The following is a 13,477-nucleotide window of genomic DNA, read 5'->3' as shown; positions in this document are numbered from 1 at the left end:
TAAATCACGAATCAGTTTATCAGACTTCAGAAAGTGGTTAACTAGCAAATCATTTGTTGAGATAAATTTCATAGTTAACAATTGTTAATCTCAACAGAAGTTGACCAGCACTTCCTTTTCTCTCGAACGTATTGCACAGAGGGGCCCATAAATCAAAAGCAGTTACCTTATCTTTCGCGTATTCCAAGTGACCGTTCAAAAATGGTTCAAATGGTTCTGAGCACTATGGGACTCAACTGCTGAGGTCATAAGTCCCCTAGAACTTAGAACTACTTAAACCTAACTAGCGGTCGCGCGGTTCCAGACTGTAGCGCCAGAACCGCTAGGCCGCCAGGGGCCGGCAAGTGACCGTCAGCAATGTGTTGAACAAGATGAGACTTACATTTACGATCTTGTTTAGCCATTTCAGCCAATCGTGCTTCCTTTTCTGCACGCTGCGTGTTCTCCACTCCATCAACAAATTCTACTTTTGTGAGATAATTCGCTTGCACAAATGGTAATAGTTCCAGTTCCTCAAGGAGAATTTCCATCCTGAATTTCCATTTGTTCAAATTCGTTCCGTTGAATAAAAGAATACGATATTTTTGCGCTTCAGTTACCATCTCGGCTAACTTAACGTGAGAGTACACTTGGGGCCAGGGATTAATCCCAGATTCCGTTTATTTAAAACAAACCTCGGCGCGTAACCTTATGTAATTTATTTTCTTATAATAAAGTAACACACGTAAAGTTAAAAACTATTAGATTATTTTTATTAAACTGAAAGGTGTAACAGAACAACTGAACAAAAAAAGACAGTTTTACCCTTTGATGATACAGCACTTAACACAAATCACACAGAGAATCATTAAAATTGCAATCTTAACATTTACGATGCAGTAGGCTGAATCAGAACACACACTAGGATACACACGAATATCACCGAGCCACTATTCATAGCGGAAGTTGTGCTGCATGTTGGATTAAGTGTTACTCTGTAGTGAGCCTGTGAAGATTCGACGAAATTACGCGCACTGTGGCATGTCATTGCATTGTAAATAGAAAGCAGAAGCCACCGAAAAAATCGCGCGAAGTCTTACGACGCAGAGCAGAATTTTTTTTGTACAGAATAACTATAACCTTTTTAAGTGATAGAGGACACGAACGTAAAGATTTCAAAATGAAATTTTCCCTCTGCCGCGGAGAGCGCGCAGTTCGAAACTGCCTGGCAGATTACAGCTGTGTACTGTGCCAAGACTCGATATCAGGACCTTTGCCTTTCGTTGGCTAGGTCTCGATTCAAGTCTCCGTCCCGAACACAGTTTTAATATCCTCAGAAGTCTCATATTAGCACAGAATCCACTGCAGAGTGAAAATGTCATTCTGGAAACATCCCCTAGGCCGAGGCTAGGCCATGTCTCGCAATATCTTTTCTCCCAGGAGCTACGGTCCGTTTAAAACATCTTGATAGTTAACCACTGTCAGCCGGCCGGTGTGGCCGTGCGGTTCTAAGCGCGTCAGTTTGGAACCGCGTGACCGCTACGGTCGCACGTTCGAATCCTGCCTCGGGCATGGATGTGTGTGATGTCCTTAGGTTAGTTAGGTTTAAGTAGTTCTAAGTTCTAGGGGACTGATGACCTCAGTAGTTAAGTCCCATAGTGCTCCGAGCCATTTGAACCATTTTGACCACTGTCACTTGCAGCAACAGTGTTGCCGCATCGGCTGCTGGCTGCAGCTCTGTTACAGACTACACACAGCACGTCACCTCACAAGTGCTGTTAACAGGCGCGCACACGTTCCATATTTATTGACAATACTTGTTTTTCATACCTTAAAATATTAAAGCGACCCACACACCATAAATAATATTGTCATTACCGTCTGTAGTCAACGCGATTTTACAAGGTTATATATACGTCATGTTATTCCATTCTAGGAACGATCTATATTGATATGAAAATAGAATTAACAAACTTCAAACTGCCACAATCTCTTTAGTGGAGCGTTTTTCTCCTGCCCGGTTCCGGCAAACTGTGTTGCCATAATCTGAATAAACGATCTGCAAAAGCGATAATGGATTTGGAAGTTTTTTACTTCCATTTTCATCATTTTATACCGAAAACCCAAAAGAAAGCGTGTGAAGCAATTATTCTAGCTATATATGGTATACAACAGAAAACAACAAAAATAGGGAAATACGTCCGGGAATAGTGGAAAAAAATCTAATTGTTGTATGATAATTTACTAACGAAAATCTCAACCACGGAAACAATACATGTCAAACCATTTTAGCGTGAGTCCTTCTTCTTACAACAATTTATTGATGTTGATACGAAGTAAAAGAGAAGGGCAAAATTGTCTACGTGAGAGGCAGTCGCAGTCGACGAGTTTACGTGTAACAGGTTTCTGGCAACAGGCAGGTCATTCGAATACTTGAAATTTAGTGCTGTAATATCAACAAACACAGTTAACAATGTTTTTTGAAACCTGTGAAGTAGTCTTATCTGTACTGCAATGACATGTCCAGGCAATTAACGAAAACAATGTGACGACGCAGATATGTATTTCTTAGCCATTGCATTCGTAACATACGGCAAGGTCTACTATGTTTCCATAGTGTTCGTCAGTATTTCCGGTATTGAGAAAACGTCAGAAAACCTCCATCAGGCAGTCAGTATAATGACGGATTGATAATGTTATTAAACGTGTAATGCGAAGCAATTTTGGCAGTGGGCGTTTAAACGGGAATACTTTATCGACAACTGATGATTCATTTTGTAGTATAACGTCATGCTTGGGAATGTCATTCGTTTATGAGCCTCGCTACAGTGTGCATGCACGTTATCCATGTGAAGAGGCGTAAGCAGATGCTACAATTCTGCGACATGCCTGCAGAAAGTATACGAGTTGCATTGATAAACAGAGCAGAAGTGAACGAAAGTCAAGGCCTCCGTGGCGCAATCGGCTAGCGCGTTCGGCTGTTAACCGAAAGGCTGGTGGTTCCAGCCAACCCGGGGGCGAAATCATTTTAATGTGTCGACTTTGATAGAGATACACAGCTAGTGTGACAAGTTGGCTGTGTTTGAGTGGTGCCACAGAGCCTTATACACTTTCAGCCAAGTGACACTGTAGGTAACATGGCCCTACACAGACGTTCTACGGATTTCCTATTCATTCCGCATGTGTGACACTGCAGTACAGCGACGCCCACTACAAAAGACGAATTATTTACATTTCATTTCAGCGTATACACCGCGAGTGCCATATGGCAGGGCCTGTCTCTCGATGTCGATCTGCATTTGGCGTCTCTTAAGTGTCGGTCTGCAGTAGGCCGCTGTTGGCCGAGCGGCGTGGGCAACTTCAGTGCCACTGTGGACGTCAGCATACTGTAGCCAGAGAGAGGAGCCGAAAGGCGCGCTTCACAGTAGAGCCACGCTATCCCACAAGCTGTGCACTAGGTCAAGTTTTGCGCAGACCGCAAACCTTTGGTGGCTTGACGCTCGTCGTAGATCGTTAGGGTGAAACAGTGAAGAGAGTTGGAAAACGGTAAGGTGGACACCTCCAGCATCATCTGTGTGTCAAATCCGATATCTGGTCGAGGGCTGCAAGATTCAGTATGATGAAGTGACAATTCGGGGATAGCTCACAAACGCTAAGCTGCCGCCTTCTTAGCTCAGTGGTAGAGCACTGGTCTCGTAAACCAGGGGTCGTGAGTTCGAACCTCACAGAAGGCATTCATTTTTTTAACCTTCCTGCAAGGAGCGGAGCTATCTCGAGCAGCATCTAACACATGGCAGTACACTGAATGAAAGGGATGTTCTACAACCTATGAAAAGTATTCTACTGGCCTCAGAGGTTTTCTGAATGCATAGGCACAACAGTGGTTTGTATGCATTTTGTAGTATAATGTCATGCTTGGCGATGTCATTCGTTTCTGAGCCCCGCTACAGTGTGCATGCACGTTATCCATGTGAAGAGCCGTAAGCAGATGCTGCCATTCTGCGAGGTGCGTGCAGAAAGTACACGAGTTGCATTGATAAACAGAGCAGATGTGAACGAAAGTCAAGGCCTCCGTGGCATTACCGGTTGAGACGCGGCAGCATGTGGACGTTCTTAGCGCTCAGTGTCACTTGCTTTGTTGACGTTGTATTTGTGTTTTCTGTTTCACGTGATTGTGCGTGGTTGTGTGTTCGTGTCATTGTTTTAAGTATATGCTGTATGCAGTTAGCCCATTTGGGTTAATTTGCACGATGCTTCCCACGATTCCAAGGAAAAATACCCTGCAGTTGGAGTTTGACGAGGCTACACGATCAGTTCAGCCAAGTTGACTGGAAGTTCATGAATGGATCGTCGATACAATAGGCATAACCACTGATCAAGTTCACACTGCCTACTACGACCTGGATTTATACTGCTTTTTCGTGAAGCTCCTGAATCTCCTCTTACTGGAACGTCTTTTGCAGAAACATGGCGGCGGCGTCGAGTTCCGGCATCGCGACGGCACTGTGAGTACTGTCCACGTTACTAACGCTGATGTCGAGATCTCTAACGTGCGTATTTACAACCTGCCCCCTGAAGTAGACAACTGTTTCTTAAAAGATGTGCTCACGAAATATGGCGAAGTGCGTAACATTAGACTTGAAAAGTGGTCCAGGCAACATAAGTTGCAATGTTTTTCTGGCATCAGATCGGTTGAGATGCAAGTTAAAGTCAACATCCCATCCCATGTATTTGTTTGTGGGTATAAGGTGCAGGTTACATATTCTGGGCAAGCTTCTACGTGTTTTACCTGCAATGAAAGTGGTCATTTACGGCAAAATTGCCCTAAAAGAATGACCGTCTTAAAGCCTACTTTACTACAACGTAAGAGGCTCACTTTAGCTGATCTAGTGACAGGCACCCAATTACCAAGTAATGACCCGTCCCTTTCCACGGATACTTTGACTGTCCATGAAAAAGCTTTTGAAGACGAGTTCCCTGCTATTCCTCTTGCGAAGGGCGGGGATCAGAACCCTCTCACCCGTCCAGTCACTGCGGTAGCGTCCAAGAGACGTCGAGCGTGCGACAGTAGTAGTTCCGATGAAGGCGTCTCAGTACCGGTAACACCTGCCACACTTGATATCAAACAACCGGCAGGCGACATTGAGCTTTCGCAAGACGCTATACCAGAATCAAGTGTTGATGTTAATACTTCTTCGCCCGATGACGGTAGTGCTACGCCCCAGGTTGGTTCTAGCTTACCGTCCACGTCTGTCGAGTCGGTTCTCCAACAAACCGATAGTGAACCTCAGCACGTTGCCCACAGTGACGTCGACGGGGTGTGCGCAGGTCCACAACTCGTATCACAGCAGCGCGACACTGACAACAAACACGCTGACGAGTGTGTCAACACAGAGCGAGATCTCAGCCTTGCTTGTCAACAACCTGACCGGGAGAGTGTTTCCAAACAATCCCAACGTGTGGGTAAACAAGAACTTAGCGCGTCTCCGGAAGGACTATCCGGCGAGACGCAAATGCAAGTTGCTGTAGCAGGGCAACCTGCACAGGAGACCTGTGTCAATACTCCGATGCCGCTTTCTGCGGAAAAAGTCCCAAGCGGCGGGAGGAACAAAAAGAAATTCCAACCGAACTTGAATGTACCACGCAGCAAACACAAAATGCAAGCCCTCTCGGATGAAAACGATGGTGATGGCCACTCTCCACCAGCTGGTTCACGAATGGATTGGTTTGCCGGAGACGGTGATCACGTTAATTTAAAGTAGCTCCGTAAATTTCATGGCACAAGCGTACAAGTTCCTGAGTGTTAATGTTAACAGGATCACGTCTGATTTGAAACTTGCAGTCTTTAGGCAGTTCGTATATGAGTCTGCCGCTGATATACTTCTATTGCAGGAATTCCTTCTTTCAGTTCTGGTCATTCCCGGCTTCCACTGTATTACCAATGTTGCCTTCGAACTTAGCACTGGTACAGCCATTCTCGTGCGTGAAGGCATCCCCGTCTCGGACGTTGAAACACTGGAGTCGGGGCGTGGCATATGCTGCAAAATATTCGGCGTCACGCTCGTGAACCTATACGCGCCCTCAGGGAGTGGACACAAGTTCGCAAGGACCGAGTTCTTTAAAGACGAACTAATTTACCTGCTTCGTAAAAATCCGGCTGCCCTAATATTAGGAGGAGATTTTAACTGTGTTGTACATCAAAAAGATCAGCGGCCGCATTTTAACTATTGTAAGGAGCTTCATGATCTGGTTTTACGAATGAATCTAAAGGATACGTGGGAACTCCTTCACCCTACCCTTGTGAAATTTACATACTTCACTTCCACCTCGAGTAGCCGCCTCGACAGAATATATGTGTCTTCTCAGCTCGGGGAACACGTTGTTGACTCGGAGGTCATTCCCGTCCCATGTAGCGATCACTGCGCCTACGCCGCCGTTATACAACTGGACAGACAACCCACCAAACGATTCAGAAGTCACTGGATGTTCAATATTTCCCACCTTCAGGACGCCGATCTCGAGGTACTTGTCACACGGACTTGGACTTTTTGTCTTCGCTCTGTCAATAGATACCGTACGAAAGTAGAGTGGTGGACGTCCTTTGCTAAACCAAAGTTGCGTCGGGCTTTGATTTCGTACTGTAATACGCAATCAAGGGATGCAAAGAGGACCACCGAATTTTACTATTCGCTTTTAAGGGAGCTCTACGACAAATCTGGCGTCAATAATATTTACACGGCTCAAATCAAGCAAATCAAGGCTAAGATGCTCAGTATCAAACGTAAACAACTAGAAGGATTAAAAATCAAGTCGAAAGTCAACTCTTTTGTTCAATCTGAGACAACTTCCATGTATCATCTTATTAAGCATCAGACGAACCGTAGACGCTTATTTATAGACGAACTGGCAACTGATGACGGGGAACTTCTCACTCGGCAACCTGACATAGTCACGGCAATCCAGGGGTATTATCACGGCCTGTACTCGGACTGCCCCACCAATGATGGCTTGACTGCTACTGTACTCCAGTTGATGGACACGTCTGTTACTGAGGATGATAATCGTGACTTTCTGGCTGCGTTTAGTGTCGAGGAGACTTTAGAACTTATTGTTAAGTCGCCAGCTAACAAAGCCCCAGGACTGGACGGCCTTCCCAAGGAGTTTTATCTTCGGTATTGGGATGTAATTGGTGTTACTTTTACAGAAATTTTAAATGAAATCATTGCTGGGGCGCCTGTTCCTGCTGCGATGAAGGAGGGTAAAATTGTCCTTGTTCCCAAACGCAAAGGATGTAAGCGATTTGATAATCTGCGCCCGCTCACCCTGCTCAATTTTGACTACAAAACTATAGCCAGAGCTGTTAACACCCGAATGTCTCCGCTCATTCACAACGTTGTCCGGCGGCACCAGGCGTGCGTGCCAGGACGGAATGCCATGTCTGCGATGTCTGAAATTCGGGACCTCGTCTCCATTGCCTCAGTCACCAACCTGAATTGTGCGCTGCTTTTTCTATACTTTCATAAAGCCTTTGATCATGTGAACCACCGATACCTTTTTCACATCATGGACAAAATAGGACTCGAGGAAGGGGTGATACAAGTCCTTCGCAATTTGATATCTGGCATATCAGCGAGGATACAAGTCAATGGACAGCTGACGCAACCGATATCCATTCAGCGGGGTGTCCCCCAGGGCAGTCCACTCTCTATGTCACTTTTTGTGCTGTCACTGGAACCCTTCCTTCGGTCTCTTTATCACCAGTTGTCAGGAGTGTCAATCTCCGGTCACACATTCATAGTCCGTGCGTACGCTGACGATGTTGCCGTACTGTTACGCACTGACGACGAGGTGGTCCGTATTAAAGGGGCGATCGACCAATATAGTGAAGTGTCTGGAGCACAACTCAGTGACCGGAAATGTAAAGTGCTCGATATCAGGGGTTTCGAGAACTTAACCATACCGTGGGCGCATGTTGTGGAATCTCACAAGCTACTAGGAATCACCTTGAATAGGTGCCCTCTCAAAATGGCGGCCTCCAATTGGAAGTCAGTGACGCATCTGATACAGGGTACCATTGTCGAATGTCGCTGGCGTGCTGTGAACATTATAGAAAAAATTCGGCTTCTCAATACCTACGTCTTCTCCAAGGCGTATTATGTTGCACAGTTCTTTCCCATTCCCAAGCTTCAGGCCAGAAAGATCATGCAGGTTGCCAATCAATTCATCTGGAAGGGCAACATATTTAAATTGTCCTCCGATACGCTGGCCAAGTCGAGAACTACTGGTGGGCTTGAGTTAGTTAACATTGCCGGGAAAGCAATGGCCTTGTACGTCAAGCGGACCACGACTATACTGCATGACAGCCATTGCACTGTTACTCAAAAGTTGTTCCTCACAGTGCGTCCAGCGAGTATGCGACCTCCTATTGACGTCGGCAGAATCCATTACAAACTGAAACACATCAGAGAATTTTTCCTTCAGTGTAGTTATGCAGATGTGGATGTTCTACGGCGACGACTACTGTCAACTCGGGACTTGCAACGTGAGTGGGAAAAGTCGGCGACCCCAAATACCATAGAACGGAAGTATCCAACTACCGAATGGACAACGGTGTGGGCCAACATCAGCTTGAAAGTACACTCTTCGGATGTTGCTTCCACCTGGTTCAGGGTGGTAAATAACACAATTGCCACTAATGAAAAGCTACATGCAATTGGATTAAGTGACACAAATCTCTGCCTCTGTTGTGGACTCGTCGATTCTCTGATTCATCGGTTTACCTGCGGTGGTCATGCACTGAATTGGCGATGGGTCAAGAAGAGGATCGCGGTTCTCTCAAGGAGCGCGGAAGACAATCTGCAGCTGGATATCCTACTGCGTCCGGACAAAAAGTTTTACCCTGCCACGAAAAACAATACAGTAATGTGGATCCTAGGGCACTATGTCAACTATATCATAAATGTTCGTGGAGAGGACGATTTTATTAGTTTTCTGACCTACATGGCGCTGGCATACTGGAAAATTCAATGTGTCACTGACAGTAAAAAATTATTCGGAAACATGATGGACATCACGTTCGAAAAACATGGCATAGGCTGACCGCATTGGATGATGGATGCACATCAAGGGGATATGTATTCTTCTTTTTTTTTCAGTTATACTTTCTGTTATGCCTAGTCAATGTATTTCTTTTCATTAGTCTCCTTTTACTTGTTTGCTTATTCTTGACACTCTCGCACCTCTAATGGAAGAGGAACAGATTTCGACATGGATCAAAACACACAAATGACACACGACAAAGAAGAAATGTTCATTTACAAACGTGTCAGCACTATATACCTCGGAGCAGAGGCTTAACACCTCTACCAGAATAACATGCGAACCAAGGAAACACAATAAGTGTCTGCTTGAAGGAGTGATTCAGGGATGAGTGGAGGGAGCCATCGCAGGCAGGCCTCGGGATTCGAACCCTGCCCGCTTTGTCTCCCCCTGCAAGGAACTGACCACTCTCTTAAAATTGATATAAGTTTTAAAAAAATGGTGTAACGGAAAAAAAATGGTGTAACGGTTAGAAAAAAAAAGGTGGCCGAGTGGTTGAAAAAAAAATGGTAAAAAAAAAAAAGTGGCGCAATCGGCTAGCGCGTTCGGCTGTTAACCGAAAGGTTGGTGGTTCGAGCCCACCCGGGGGCGAAATCGTTTTAACCGGCACCGAGGTGAGGACATACGTCAACTTTGTTAGAGATACACAGCTAGCGTGACAATTTGGCTGTGTTTGAGTGATGCCACAGAGCCTTATACACAGTCAGCCAAGTGACACTAGGGGGCGAAATCGTTTTAACCGGCACCGAGGTGAGGACATACGTCAACTTTGTTAGAGATACACAGCTAGCGTGACAATTTGGCTGTGTTTGAGTGATGCCACAGAGCCTTATACACAGTCAGCCAAGTGACACTATAGGTAAAAACATGGCCCTACACAGACGTTCTACTGTTACCCTATTTATTCGTCATGTGTGACACTGCAGTAGAGCGACGCCCACTACAAAAGACGTATTCTTTACATTCAATTTCAGCGTATACGTCGCGACTGCCATATGACAGGGCCTGTCTCTCGATGTCGATTTGTATTTGGTGTCTCTTAAGTGTCGGTCTGCAGTGGGCCGCAGTGGCCCTCACCGAGGTGAGGACATACGTCAACTTTGTTAGAGATACACAGCTAGCGTGACAATTTGGCTGTGTTTGAGTGATGCCTCAGAGCCTTATACACAGTCAGCCAAGTGACACTATAGGTAAAAACATGGCCCTACACAGACGTTCTACTGTTATCCTATTTATTCGTCATGTGTGACACTGCAGTAGAGCGACGCCCACTACAAAAGACGTATTCTTTACATTCAATTTCAGCGTATACGTCGCGACTGCCATATGACAGGGCCTGTCTCTCGATGTCGATTTGTATTTGGTGTCTCTTAAGTGTCGGTCTGCAGTGGGCCGCAGTGGCCCTCACCGAGGTGAGGACATACGTCAACTTTGTTAGAGATACACAGCTAGCGTGACAATTTGGCTGTGTTTGAGTGATGCCTCAGAGCCTTATACACAGTCAGCCAAGTGACACTATAGGTAAAAACATGGCCCTACACAGACGTTCTACTGTTATCCTATTTATTCGTCATGTGTGACACTGCAGTAGAGCGACGCCCACTACAAAAGACGTATTCTTTACATTCAATTTCAGCGTATACGTCGCGACTGCCATATGACAGGGCCTGTCTCTCGATGTCGATTTGTATTTGGTGTCTCTTAAGTGTCGGTCTGCAGTGGGCCGCTGTTGGCCGAGAGACGTGCAGTCGCTCGCCTTACATGAAGCCCCATGGGCAACGCCAGTGCCACTGTGGGCAACAGCATACTGTAGCCAGAGAGAGGAGCCGAAAAGCGCATTTCGCAGTCGAGCCACGCTATCCCACAAGCTGTGCACTAGGTCAGGATTGTGCAGACCGCAAACTTCTGGTGGCCCGACGCTCGTCGTCGATCGTAAGGGCGAAACAGTCGAGAGATTTGGAAAACGGCAATGTGGACACCCCCAGCAGCAGCTGTGTGCCAAATCCGATATCTGGTCGAGGGCTGCAAGATTCAGTATGATGAAGTGACAATTCGGGGATAGCTCACGAACGCTAAGCTGCCGCCAGTTCCGTTTCAGCCGCGCTCGCGAGTGGCCGCTGTTAACTGTTGCGCTGCACTTCAGTGGTTACATCGCTGTACTTGTGCTCCGCCGAGTGCCGTCCGTCCGTTAATCTCCGTGTTCGTTTCTGTTCCTTGTGATCTGATCACTCTTTCTGGTCTTGCTGCTGCTACTTGGAATTTCGGTTGTTTAACCGAAATTGCTTCGCTGGATTAACCATGACTACAAACCTCAGGAACAATACTCTGGTATTTGCTTTTGACAAGGAATCCCGTCCTGTTCAGCCGACATCCCTGGAAATAGATGACTGGATTACACAGGTAATTGGTCTAAATTCTGAAACCGTTCATACCTGGCAACTGGATCAGGAAAAATACTGTGTTTTTGTCAAGTTAATCAGTGCTTCGACTGTTGATAAAGTGTTACGAAAGTGGGGCTATGAAGTAGATTTTGTGCATAGAAATGGTTATAAAAGTAAGGTTTCCATCTATAGAGCGGACATTCATTACAAAACCGTTCGTGTCTTGAATCTCCCCATTGAAATTGAAAATGATAAGATTAAGGAAGCTCTTTTAAACTACGGAGACGTTAAATCAATTGCAAATGAAAGATGGTCGCCTCGCTTTAAACTGCAGTGTTTTAACGGGGTCCGCTGTGTAGAGATGGACGTTAAGACGAATATTCCGTCTCACATAACTGTTTGTGGGTATAAGGCACAAATTGTTTATACAGGTCAGGAAGCTACATGTCATATATGTAACGAAACCGGCCACTTCAGACAGGAATGTCCGCGGCGAACTGTTGTGCTTAAAAGTAATTTGATACAGCGTCAGAAGCTTACCTTAAATGATCTGTTACCAAAGAATAGCCCGGAACAACTGGTTGACGATGTTAACGCAGCGGGACAAGCTGATGTCTCCCTTCACGATAACAGTCAATTTCCCCCGTTAACAACAAAAGGAAACCCCGTTGCCACTACTCGTGAAACTGAAATGCAACCGAAAAAACGACCTCTGGACATAACTGATAGTTGTTCAGAGGACGAGCTGTCTTGTCCCACTCCCTCACTTCGCAAGCAAAAACAGTGCGATGAGGAGGCAGAGGAACCTGAAGGCAAAATGCGAATGGAATCTAATGAACAGAAAGATAATACACATACGGTACCAGAAAATGAAGGGGGTGTAAGCAGCATTAATTTGCAAGAAACATCAGGTGCAGTAGCCGATTGCAAAGATCAGAATCTATCTGTTAATAAACAGATTCAGGGAGACGTTGCAAAACTTCAGTCTCCACTTGTTTCCCTCGATCAGAAAGTGGGTGAAATTAATAAAGAAAGAGGAAGTGGTGGCCAAACTGAAATCACGGTCAACACCTCAGGGCACGCGCCGCCGGCAACCGAAATTGCGAAAGCGTCTGCTGCTGCTCCAGATAAGCCGCGAAGTAAAATACCGACACAACCAAATGAGAATGTAGTTCGTAACCAAGGGAAGGGAAAATCCGGTAGGGGCGACCCAAGCCCAAAGAATGTTCAGTCCGAACGGTCGTACACGAATCACTTGAGGAAAAATCAGAAAGTTTACCAGGAAATCAGTCTGCTTGCGTTACAAGAGAAAACATTAGAAGCAGAAAAAAAACGGGACAGTAACTAATAAACTGACTGAAGTGTTATTCCATGTTCAGCCTTCCGAGAAAGCTGTTACAGCTTAACTGAACCCTGAACCACATAAAACTATATTAGTTCATCAAAACAACTACATCGTGACAGCACAATGACGCAATCTTATTCTGTCACCACTATAAACATAAATAAAGTCACGACCGGTTTGAAATTATCGGCCCTTAAGGAATTTTTGTACGAATCCGCGACTGATATTGCCCTGTTACAAGAAGTTCTAATTTCGGATTTGGTAATTCCCGGTTTTGTCAGTTACATAAATGTGTCTCACGAAACAAGTGTTGGAACAGCTATTTTGGTGAGGGAAGGGATTGCAGTAAGCGAGGTGGAACGACTGGAATCCGGAAGAGGAATAGGACTAAATATCTATGATGTGACTATCGTCAACTTGTACGCCCCTTCAGGAAGTTCTCATCGAGCTCACAGGGCACGTTTCTTCAAAGATGACCTGATATACTTGTTAAGGAAATCGCCAAGACAGTTATTACTTGGAGGTGATTTTAATTGTGTTTTAAATCGAAAAGATCAGTTACCTAATTTTAATTTCTCAAGTGAACTAAAACAACTAGTTACTGGTTTAGAATTAAAGGATGTATGGGAAATCAAATACCCCTCCAGTGTTGAGTTCACTTATGTCACGCCAA

At 45.4% G+C, this 13,477-nt stretch overlaps 2 non-coding genes across 2 annotated transcripts; both read left to right on the top strand.

The window, feature by feature from the left end:
• Positions 1–2,925: 2,925 nt before the first annotated feature.
• Positions 2,926–2,999, top strand: Trnan-guu (transfer RNA asparagine (anticodon GUU)). Its single transcript has one exon. It is a non-coding gene; the product is annotated as a tRNA-Asn (tRNA).
• Positions 3,000–3,641: 642 nt separating this feature from the next.
• On the top strand, positions 3,642–3,713 carry Trnat-cgu (transfer RNA threonine (anticodon CGU)). Its single transcript has one exon. It is a non-coding gene; the product is annotated as a tRNA-Thr (tRNA).
• Positions 3,714–13,477: the final 9,764 nt, after the last annotated feature.

This window comes from Schistocerca nitens, chromosome 6, assembly GCF_023898315.1.
Source record: "Schistocerca nitens isolate TAMUIC-IGC-003100 chromosome 6, iqSchNite1.1, whole genome shotgun sequence".
NCBI lineage: Eukaryota > Metazoa > Arthropoda > Insecta > Orthoptera > Acrididae > Schistocerca > Schistocerca nitens.
Note: the sequence above shows the minus strand (reverse complement) of the source record. Positions and strands in the feature narration are given on the sequence as shown.